The sequence below is a fragment of the Symphodus melops genome, assembly GCF_947650265.1.
Source record: "Symphodus melops genome assembly, chromosome: 1".
NCBI classification, from domain to species: domain Eukaryota; kingdom Metazoa; phylum Chordata; class Actinopteri; order Labriformes; family Labridae; genus Symphodus; species Symphodus melops.
The window spans coordinates 21,584,635-21,596,873 of record NC_136691.1 but is presented as its reverse complement, the minus strand read 5'-3'; the positions used below and the strand labels follow the sequence as shown (position 1 = coordinate 21,596,873).

At 43.9% G+C, this 12,239-nt stretch overlaps 1 protein-coding gene across 2 annotated transcripts in view; it reads right to left on the bottom strand.

Annotated features, from left to right (window-relative positions):
• LOC306834605 (heparan sulfate glucosamine 3-O-sulfotransferase 5) overlaps window positions 1–10,249 on the bottom strand; it is a 75,504-nt gene extending 65,255 nt beyond the window's left edge. Inside the window, exon 1 of one of the 2 annotated variants that reach the window (XR_013780510.1) lies at window positions 9,836–10,249. The gene's annotated coding sequence lies outside the window, so the exon portion shown is untranslated. The remainder of the gene's footprint in view (window positions 1–9,835) is intronic. The other variant, XM_079360641.1, reaches the window with a different exon arrangement.
• Window positions 10,250–12,239: the final 1,990 nt, after the last annotated feature.

Sequence of the window (12,239 nt, the reverse complement as noted above, 5' to 3'; positions counted from 1 at the left end):
CTCAATTAAATTCCTCAAGGATTTAAGCTTTAACAGTATTTAGACGTTTCGTCCACATTTCTAAGTGTTTTAGGCGCCATCTGTGGCGCGCGGCTGTGAGCAGCTCCTTCCTGTGGTTTTTATGATCCCCCTGTGGGAGAAAATCTTACGGGATTCATTGACCTTTGACATCAGCAGATAAAAGTCGAAAAAGATCACTCATCGAATCCATCTTTTTTCCCCTCCATGTCTGACAGACCACTTATAGCGCAGTGAGACGCCCTTTGATTATGTAACTCTGTCACATCCTGCTTTGTCCCTTTACATTATTAATGAGGATAAAAGACCCCCGCTCTGACCACAGACCTCTGCATTACATCTTCCTGCATGCTGCACAGAAATGTGAAAAACAGTATGAATTAAAAAGGGTCGTTAATTCCACTCGAGGATTTTCCTGCCACTCGTTGAGCAGCATCAGTTTTTTTAGAGAACATTCATCTCCTTAGCGACAGCAACCAATAAAGCTTTCAAACTTTTAAACTGTACTTAACAGTTCTTTTCAGCAGCGTGCGTGTGTGCGAAGGCGATTCTTAATTGCATTTTGGCTCCAACCTGCGTCTCCGGCTGCATCTACTTGAACCCTAATTACGGAGGTCTGCCTGTGCATGAAAGCAAGGTAATAGAATACGGCCTCAGGTCATCACATTTAATAGTATGACTCATCATTAACACTCGGCAACAGCCATCGATCGGGTGTAAGTGAAAAGAATACTTGAAAACAAGGCTTGGAGGGGAATGGGGGGGGGGACTAAGTGCTCCATCAGATAAAGAAGAGCCATAACTCAGAGTCAGGACGGAAGGGGGCTGCCGGTGTTTTTCTCACTCCTGAGGAAGCTCAGATTACTGCTCATCAGCGTCAGTCTGTGCAGACAGACATCCGCTGCCTCTTCAGTAAGACAACTCTTACCCAGAGCTTCCACCAGATACGTGCACAGTGCACGTCCGCTCCGGTCTGTTATGGTACCGTGTCCCTCGGCTGACCCACAGGCTGTGTTTTCACTGCGTGGAACGGAGCAGCACAGACGGACTACTGGAGCGCCAAGACAAAGGAACGAACCCGTAAAAATACGATGTATGTGGTACAAAACCATACACACACAATGACATCCTGTGTTTGATTCTGAACATAAACCGGGTGTGTTTGATGTTGATTCGTTGTCTGACTTCCTGTCCCGCTCCATCTTTTCTGTGGTAAATTGCTGCGCCGAGAGCGGAGACGCAGCGAAGCCAGTGGAAGCAAACGAGTTGAATAAAGATGCTGTAGCGGAGCGGAGACGGACCAAACTAGCATCTGGTGGAATTTCGGCATTACACTTCTCTGCTTTACAATACCGACCACCAGAGGAAGACAGTTTATATTTCATCTACGATTAGGGAGCTTTTTCTTTTTAACCCTACACGACCATCGACGTACTGTTGAAAGGCTTCGTATACTGCCGGGCTCGGCTCTTTAAAATGTGTAATTTTGTACAGAAATCCTTTCTATCTCCTGTCTAGCAATATTACTCCTCTAGCTGTAAGCATGAGTAACCTTAAGGGAAGAATGTGTGACTTTTTGATCCACTCATTGTAGACAGACATTTTGCCATAATTAGGTGTAAAATGTTGCACATTCTGCCTTTAAAATGTGCAAAATCAAACGAAACAGTTACTCTCGCAGACGTAGAAAGAATCTCATCTCCATCTTCCTGTAAAATACTCATCCTGTTAAAGTTTAAACCGAAGACTATAAACTCCCCGTAGACCTGAGAGCTCCTTAAATCTGGGACCAAACACACACTGCACCTCTGGCTCTGATCCCCGAGAGTCGACATCCTCTGACATTTTAACACAACGCTCGTTTAAAACTCAGCACTAAATCCAGATATTTAAAGAAAATCAGGGCATGGCGACTCATAAAGTGTGTTAGTGGAGAATAGCAAGTTGTTAACTGGAGACGTTTTTATCTGAAAGAATAATGAAGCAGCTTGTAAACGTGTGAGAAGGTAATTCCTAAGTGTACTGTACGCTGTAGAAGTCTGGGCTCGTTTCCAGTCCCTTTCTGCTTACTTCTGCCTGCTAGACGCTTTAGCACAACTTCCTCAAATTGTCAAAGCTATCTGTTTAACACTCATAATAGCCTCAGCAGCTCCTCCAAAAGCCAAGAAGCCGCGGAGAAGCTGCGTCCGCCGACAGTCTGCCAACACTGCTCAGTATTTCATGCTCATTGTTTTTCTCCTCCGGCACTCAAGATTTTGAATCTTTAAAATGTTCTGTGTAGCGATATACTTGCAAAGCTCTCCATCCCCGCGCCCTGCGGGGGATGCAACGCGCAGCCAAAAGACATCGGTTGCCACGGTAACGCTGACAGCACCTCCCCGTAAAGGCTCTAATTGATAGCGGCAGATAGCTGCAGAGAATTAAGCATCACGCCCCGGATCGCTGGTGCTACACGCAGACAAAGGCGCAGAGAGAAGAAAAAAAAACAACCCATGTGCAGGGCGTTGTGTGGCCAACGCCGGCTTCAGATGTAAGTAAGGGTGCTCTGCTGGGACAAATCTGCTCCCAAATTCCTGAAACAGTCTTTTAATAACCCACATTTGAAGTCATGTTCATTCCTGGGACAAAACTGCTCCTCTTGCTAAATGTTTTAGTTGTATGCTGAATGTTTGTTACAAAAAGTATCAGGTCTGAGTCCTTCTGTCAGGTTTAAAAAAAAATCACCACTTTTAAGTTGCCCAACAGGAGAAAAAACTTTCTGAAAGATGTGATGAACCTTCCTAGGCAGAGATGACATCGCTCTGCTGAAATGACTCGGAGTAAATCAGCTCTTTGCCTGAAATATAATTAGAAGTGATTTTTGCATTTACTACGGCAGTGCGTTATGTCTGCACATGTCAATACAGCTGGAGTCGTAAGTCGTTTTTATGGCTGAGTTTCAGCAGCAGCAGCAGCAGTGGGGCTAATGCAGAGTGAGGAAGTATTGAGCTGTGATATAACACAAGCCAAAGTTTGGGGGAAAAAAAACAAAAAAACGACGTGACAGTATCTCTGTGTGTCTGTCTGCGCAGATGGAGCAGACAGACACTTTTCTTTTTCTTTTTTCAACACAGTGAGCTGGATGAGAAAGCTCACAGACGGAGAGGACTGCACAGTTTGAAAACGAGCAACCTAAAAAAAAAAAAAAAAGTAAAAACCTGAACTAGACGTCACTTTTCATAGCTGACGTGACGGACTTAACGGCAGATATCAAAGAGTTGCAAAAACAAGCAGGAGCTCAAGTGGGACACGATACACGGCGTTCGGGTGGCGAGCCACCACTCTAAAGTAACTTCCTGATACCCTAAAAGTAACAATAATTCATTCAGCGTCAACAGACTGAATAAAACCACTTTTATTGTGAGTGAGTAAGTATTGGGATGCAACACCTCACCCTGAAAGTGTTGACCCTGCCTTTGAACCGCTGAGGGACACAGGTCCATAACCCGTGTTCACTCCTCGATACATGTGGTTCAGAACTACAGCTGTGAGCTCCGTGTTTCAGTCTTCTTGCCCTTCGTACGGCTGTTGGTGGTGGACGGGGAGGGGGTGCCATGTGTCCAGAAGTCAATTATACAGCAACGGTCATAAATATGGATCCATGCAAAACCCCAGCATGTCAATCAAAGGCTTTAAAATGTCAGCACTGCAGAGGGAAAAATGGAGCGAAAAGAAACAAAACAACTACCATCAAGTTTTCATCAAGATTGCACCAAAGGCGAGCACACAAATACGTTTGACCTCACCACAATCGTCCTGTTTACTTGACCAACTATTTGAAGCAAACGCACCTCATTGGAGTTAAAGGGATACTTCATCCGTTGAAACATGAACCTGTATTGACATGTATGCAGTAGAAACGGACTCTACGTTTGTGTCCATAGGCAAACAGTGAGAGCACTGACACTACCCCGTCACCAGAGGCTCCTTGTCATCCTCTCCCATCTCAGGGGAAAAGCAGGGCAGGATGCGTGATCATTTAAAAATACTACCAAAGCAAACGGATGAAGAATCCCTTGAATTTGCTCTATCGTTAGAGCCCGTGTCCACCTGGCATTTTATCAGAGAGAGAAGAGATGAACCGCACATCCGCACTGTCTCTATGACAGCTGCGTTTCAAATACACTGCGAGTTCATTTTCAACGGAGCTGGACCGAATGTGACAACCCGAAGGACAGGAAGTCAGAAAAAGGAAACGCGCAGAGCGTCCGGTCGCGGAGAATGTGAAAATTTGGGGTTAAAGTTTCAAAATAAAACTCAAAGTATACTCCCTCTCCCAGGCGGGATCCAAAGATCATTTAAAGGCAGAGTTGGTCATTTTCATTTTTAAAGTAAGTCTGCACCACCCCCCCCCCCCTCTGTGCTCCCTCGAAAGCCACGCCCCCTCACTCACAAGCACAAGTGCAACTGATCCAGAAACAGAGCTCAGCTCAAGCTTTGAGTTTGCTTCTTTTCTCTGATTTAGAACAATGTGAATGTGGAGTAAGGTACCATTAACCCTATAAAGGAAACATTCACAGTCCCCTTTTCGTTTAGTCGATCCTAAATTGGGATTTTCCAAATGATCTGTTTTGTAATTATTTTCCAGTTGGAGCCTTCGTTCTTACCACAGGATGGATATTAAATGGAAACAATCTGTGCAGAAAGGTGTAGGAACCATAGGAACAAAAAAAAACATCTTGTAATTAAATGAATCCTCGCCTCGTTCTGTGGCTGCGCTGTGGGAGGACACGGAAATTGCATCAAGCAAATCTGGGGAGTGGAACCCATATGGCTAATGGATGTGGGTTATGATATTGTTTTGGAAGGCTCCACAATACGCTGTCCTTCAGATGCTACAGCGCCACAGACCTCCACAAATCATTACTTGCGGGATAATAGAACTCACTTGATCAGACCCAGGAGGAAGGCATGCCAGGGAGAAGAGGGACACCAGTCTGTGAATAATGATTACGGTCACCTTCGCCGTATATCACCGCCCTGAGAGAAGATGAAGGTTGTCAGCGTGCAGGGCTGACGGATTTCTGCACCATCCTCAGATTACGACCCCACACAAACTTCCTCTTCTCCGTTAGCCTCACAGAGCCACCAATAATCACTTGCTAAGCTCGAAATTAATTCATGTCATCGTCAGAGAAACATGTTGACGCAATTTGGCAAAGCAGACTTGGCCTTCTTGATGACACAGCGCCACACCGCAGGGCCTCACATCCACTGGGATGTCTCGCTGGAAGTTATCTGGAAGTGGTAACCAAGGTCACGTTGGTACAGTAGGTCGGTCTTCGCCTGAACATTGGATGGATTCAATTAGCACTTCAGCAAAGGCGAACGTGAGTGAAATGTAATAACATGCCCGGCGTGAAGGAACGGCCGGATTGATACACCGGAAAGGCTGCTGTAAAATCAGACCGATGGACTAACTCTCCCCCGCTCTCTTTTTCCCCTCACTGTTTTAGTGGAGTTGGCAGCCTCGCTTGTTTTTTCCTCTGTGCTTCATTTGTTACTCGGAGAAGGTCATCGGCGAGCATGTTCAGGCCCTTCCTCAATGTCCTCTGCCGCCCGCCCTGCCCACAGGAGTCATTAGGACGATAGGCTGTCCTGGCTGCTGCTAACTGTGTGCCACCACAACCTCTGGGAGCTCAGATTACACCTTCGGATACACATCCTCTGATGAGACCCACAACACGTAACGGGACGTGTTAAGGCTGAGGTGATGTTAGTCAGCTGCCAGTCCAACAGAAATGAGGCTTGCTCCGTGATCTCACTTTGATTGTATTTTCCTCTTCTTTGTCGCTGCGTCAGCGTCCATCATATTTACCGGTTTGAATCATGTCCAAATGCTGATTTGTATCCGCTCCTAAACTCACCTGTGCAGTCACTGGCTGGAGGAAACACACTAAGGGCTGAACGATTTATTGTTTTCTGATCGAAATCGCGATTTCAAAAAACATGATCACAGTCACGGTTTTTGGCAGTGCTTCTCCCGACTGACCCAGGAGCTGTTGTGTCAATTTACACACACACGCCGTCGATTCTGCCCCTGCGTGTGTGCGTGACTTCTTTAGCCTGATACACAGCTCGACAGATAGTTAACAGTTTTCCTCCAATAAAGAAGCTGAAGTTTATTTGTCCAGTCTTTAATAAAGGAAGCACTTTAAAAATAAACAGACACCAAAACATAAGTTATTCATCTCATAATATGCTAAACAACCGAAAAGTCTATGAGAATTTGAATAGGACTGCTAGCGGTTAGCATCGTGACTGTATCAATTGTTGTTATCTCACATTGTAACCTTATTAAACATACTCAAAATAAACAATGCAAGATCTGAACATGAAATGTCGCTCACAGGCAAATGTTTCAGCCGTATGGCCAGAAGAAAATATAGAGACATTGTTGGCTTCTCTTGTTGCATAACTTATGTGAACTTAGTCACCTACGGCAACCCCAAAGGCACAAAATATATATCAACACTTATAACCAGATTCTGTCAAACTGAAACTAAAAACAAGAACATCACACCATCTGTGTGTTTCTTCTTAATAAATAAATCTGAAATCAATTCTTAACTTTAGTTTTCATTCTATTAATTTAGAGTTCTGGCATTTAATGTTTTAACTGGTATGATGTCATTTCCTGTCATGTTTGTAAATGTTACTGTACATTGAGAACATTGCACAAGCTTGATTTGAAGAAAATCGTGATAAAAATTGAAATCACAATTTCTGCCAGAAAAATCGCAATTCAATCTTTTCTTAAAATCATTCAGCCTTAAAACACACCAGCTCCTGGAAACGTCCCGAGTCAACCTGAACATGACACTCTAGGCAGAGGTCAGGCTCTCTGCAGACACAGTCACCACCACACATGTATGTTGATGAGGGAAGTCTATATTTTATTTTTTAATGAAACAGTTACTGACTATATCTTAAAAGTTGACCGTTTAAGCTGATCCCCATTTTAAAACTCTAAAACTAAAATGTTGGATGCCCATACCCAACATCATGAAGGAAGCAAAAAGCTGTAATCTCAGAATCATTGGGCCCGAAAACGTTCACGCAGTAGTTCCCCAATATTAAACCAAGAATTTTACAGGACCGCCTAAAAATCTCTTCTTGATCTGTTGAAACCTCTTCGACTCTTTTCTCCCGTCACTGGAGGGCAGCCCTCCCCTGACAACCCTGCAGCGTTCTGCCCAGCCCGAACGCTTCCAGGGAGCTGGCCAATCAGGAGACAGTGGGCACGTGGGGAGGGGGGCAGAGGCTGAAATGACACCAGTTTGAGATAACTAAGGGTTGTTTTTTTTGTGCTAATCATGCAAAGCTCCCTGATAAGTTTCACAGAGTAAAAGCATGAAAGGTGAAAATGAGGATACTTTTGGATCTTTAATATCTTTAAAATATTTCATGATAAAAAATTAACAGGGAAGTGTTGTATAACCCGCTGCCCACCCTCAGCTCATAGACGTCCAGGACAAAGAGATCTGATTGGTCAGTAGGCTGAGAGTCTTACAGGTTACTAAAGATACTTGCAATGTACTGTATGTACTTATATTAATCTCTGAGGACCTTTTTTTCTTGAATCATTGGTTCTTTAACCAAAACCCACTCTGACCATTTCAGTTCTTTTATCACTTGTTATAAGGGGTAATTAAGTCAGTGGTTCTCAAACGTTTTCTGGCAGGTCGTCATTATGCAGATGAAATATTTTCAAGCCCACCTCCCCTCTCACCATGCACATAAACATATATCAACGCAAAATCATAGACTGCAATTATTTATGGAAAAAGACCTGAACGACATCACCCATCTGTTCCTTTGGGGAGCGCTGGATTCCCATCGATGGTGGTCTCCATACTGAACTAACTTTCAGTCAACTGAACAACAGGCTGAGAGCTGGAGCTGAGGCGGGTTTGGACGAACTGTTACATCACGCTGACCTGTCAATCAGGTGAGCTACGCAAATTATCGTGAATAACGCTTATCCCTAATCCCTAAACGCTTATCCCTAATCTAAACAGATGAGTCATCCAAAATATTCACCCTGACTTGAGCCAATCAGATCTGGTTAGTTGTTTTAACCAGCCTCTAATGTAAATGTTCATTTCTGCTTTAAAAACTGTCTTTTCTGAATGGGTGTACATGTGACTCCCTGTGCTCCTGCAGCTGGCCTCTAGTGGACATGCCAGGAACTGCACTTCTGTATCTGCTTTATTTTTCAACACCAGAGGTTACTGATTGAGCTGAACAGACCTTCAGTTCATCTCTTTGGCATCAAATTCCTGTTTTCTTTCCTGTCCAAAGATAGAATATTAAAGCAGTTAAGCATGTGAAGTGTGATAACAACCTGTGAGAAACACTTTGTCCACATATGTGATGCCTGCTTTGCTGCAAATCTTTCCAAAACATTTACATTGCTGGCAGTAAAAAAACGTGTGCATTGCTTGCCCCCCCCCTGCAATCACTGCATTAAGCACTGCAAACACATCATTGAATTTGATATCACTTCACATCTTGTAGAACAATAAAGTAGTAGGTATCTTTAACCTGAAGGAGAGTAAAAGAGTATGTATTCAGAGATGCTGCGTTTCACAGAGTTCAGCCATGTTCATCCTTCCAGTAACTTTTCTTTAGTTTTCACCAGATCAGAGAAGGCTTGACTGACACTCCACTCATGTTATTTTTACACCACCATGCAATATTGAAGCCTGAGAGTGCAACACTTTAACCACCCTAATAACACTCCTCATAAAACACTCTTTGTCTTTGATATCTTTGTGGTTTTCTGGATTAAAAACAATTCTATGTTATAACTGCCTGATCCTCCTATGATCTGTCTGAAAGAGTTTTGCTTGGTTTTTAGGTAAACCTTAACTTCTTGACTTAGGTGATAGGAGGCTGATTCTGTGGATTCAGAGTTGTTTGGTCGTGTGATACCAGTGAAGCATGTTCAAGACTGAAAGATGGTGGAGTGCATAACTTAAACCGGTCTCTCAAAGAGCTTAAAGCAGCAGTATGATGTTGACACATCAAACCAGAGGACTGTAATCTCAAACACACCCAATGTCGTCTTGTCTGCACATCTTCATTCTCTGCTACAGAGCTTTAGGCACTTAACCAATAACAAAAGCCCTATTAGGAAGTTAATGCAGAATAATGATGACAGACAGAAGCACTGGAAATATCACCTGTCGTCTGACACAAGATGGATGGTGCACTGGCACACACACCGGGCAGAAAGTATGACATGTTGATCCATTTGATGTTACGGGACCACTGAAATAATTCTCCCCGACGGCAGTCTAAAGCTGAGCTACTGCGGCCATGAAAAGTATAAAGAACAGAGGGGGAACAGGCTCTGCACAAATCCAAATTAAACTCCATAGGGAAGTGCACGGTCCAGAGAAACAACTCTGCATGATTTCAGTTTGCTCTCTGCTCAGGCATGCACTTGCAAAGATTTCTTTTGTCTTTGAAAAATATATGGTGTTTGATCATTGAGCTGCAGCTCCAGGAGAGCAATCCTGCAGGGGTGGAGAGGGGATCTCAAGTTTGAACTGCTCGGGGATCATTCATGTTGAAGACTAAGAATAAAAGCAAAGCTCAAAAAGGCTGCAGAAATACTAAAGCAGAATTTACAATCTCTGCACCGAGTGGCATGAGGTCACACTAAAACTAAAATATCACGCATCACCTTCTGCACTTTTGCATACACTACTTTGATCAATCTCAGAGAACTTGAACAACACGACTTGACACAAAGAATGGATGTGTTTACCTGTTCGGCTTCCACCTCAGGACACGGCGGCTACCCTTCCATCCGGACACTCAGGAGGCTGCAGCGGAGATCAGAAAGCCTCTCCGTATCTCCCCCGGAGGCGTGCGTGTACGCGCTCAGCTTTAGCACAGCAGGTAGGGAAGTGAAGGGTCCCCCTTCAGCTCGGATGTTCCGCTCTTCGTGCAGCCGCGCGCGCTCCGATAGGTGCGTAAATAACAGCAAGCAGACACAACAGTCACAAAACGTCCCGCCGGAGGAGATCGTTACCTTTCTCTTAAGGACTGTTGAGGCTCTGAAGTCCACAGGAACCAGAGCGCCCTCCACCAACACCCCGCGGAACAGTGTGGAGGTGTGGACGCGTGGAGCTGAGTGGAGGAGGCTGCACGGGGAGAACCGGGGCGTGTTCCTGGAGGAGGAGGGGGAGCAGGAGGAGGAAGGATGCGCAAAAATGCCCAGCTCAGTGTGAGTGTTAAAAACTTTCAGTCTTAATCTTCAGATTTCTGCAGATATGTAAAGATTTATTTATGGGTCCATGAGCTGGAGGTGATTTTAAAGGGACAGGTCAGGCTTACATGTTTCCATACAAACATTTCATGTCTCAGTGGGAGTCTAACCCTTTCTGTGTTTGTGTGTTTGCATAGCCTAATGATTCATGTCCGTGTGTGTTTCATTGTTACTGCATGAGGAGAAAGGAAATAATTATGTAAATATTTTCATAGAGAAAAGCCCAAGATAAAGCACACAATTTTCTGTGACAGAATTTTTTTTTTTTTTGCTTTCCTAAATCTAGAAGGAAACATGATAATCTAACATGGTTTATAGGCCCATGAATTCTAATCATAAAGCTAAAGGTACAAAAGTAGCCCCCTGGAGTCATTTCCAGAACGTTTTCTCTGGATTATCATTTTACTGTGTCATTGTTGTCGGCCTTGCACAGGGTTGTAGTAAGGTCGATAGATGGATAATACATCTGTGAAACCAGAGTTTTGAATCATTCTGATGCCTGCATGTGACAAAAGCAGACAAACAAAACCATCGGGAAACTTGTTGGCATCATGCAAACATAACGATCCACAGCAAGCACACTGGTGCTTCCTTATTGGTCCACATAGTCCACTGATAATTTAAATGTAAGTGAAAAAGAGGAAAGATAACGGTAATCCTCAGACAACACTAGTTACTCATGTACGAGAAAGATCAGAAAATAAATGCAATGTATTGCTTTGTACACGGGGGGCGGCAAAATCCACACAAATCAATTTTCTTATCTTTAAAGCAGCGAAATGTAACTTTTCCATCTGTCGTTTCAGTGGTCTATCTTACGATACAGTTCTTTTCAACACTACAATGACCAGTCACCTGTTTACTGCACTATGTAACTTTGGCAGCGGGATGAAGCCATCTCTCGTAAAGTGCCGACAGCATAATGGCGGACAGTTAGCCAGTTAGCACATCTCTGTAGTTTGACTCAACGGCTAAAGCTGAGAGGAAAACAACTCTGATGAGGCAGAGAAAAAAGGAGAGAGTGACCAATGAGGAAGCCGGACTTTACTAGAATGAATACTGGACCTGCTTTTACGCTTTGTTGAAAACTTTCCCTAACTAGGCTGTATCGTTAGCGGTGTCATCGTCGATGTCTGATGTTTAGCAGCTTTACCGGGGCCGGAAAGTGTTATACCCAAGTTATATCTCAGGTTTAATACAAATGAATAAATTCATCTTGTGCCAAAAACGTTGTAGTCCTCCAGTCAGGCGGGCCGGGTTCACGCTCTGTCCTATCCTAAAAAAAAGTTGTCCTCGTTGATACGTTTGGATTCTTGTAAACGTATCTCAACTAGCAATATGACATCAAGTTAAGTTACATACACTCATACAAACAGTCAAAACAGTTTGCAAGCAAAGTAAAATGTGTGCTGACATTTATGAACCTCGTCAAGCGACATGGTTCTCAGGCCCCTCCCATCTTTGCCAGCCTCAGCTTATGAACAAATATTGTCCCTGAGGGGGAGGCGTTCACAGCGTGCTTTACGAGAGTCTAGTCGCACTCCTTCGGAGGGGGCCAAAGCACAAACAACAAACTGTATGTTACTTAGATAGAAAATGTACATGTAGGTAAATGAGTTGTTGTTTAACCTCAGAAATTATCTGCTTCATCAACCGAGCCAAGTCAGACTCTTAAAGTCAACCAAACTTTGATGGAGTCACACCGAACGTGTATAATTACATTGCTAAGTTCATGTAGGTGTTTCTGTGCCATGCATACCAACCACAGAACACAAAACTCATGCAAGAGAGGAACCATGCTGGTCACATTTTGAAGCACAAGCCAACACTTTGTGTGCATTAGGTGTCAGCTCCAGTACGGCTCTGTGCTCCTTCGTCCGTCAGCTCTTGCTGGAGTCTT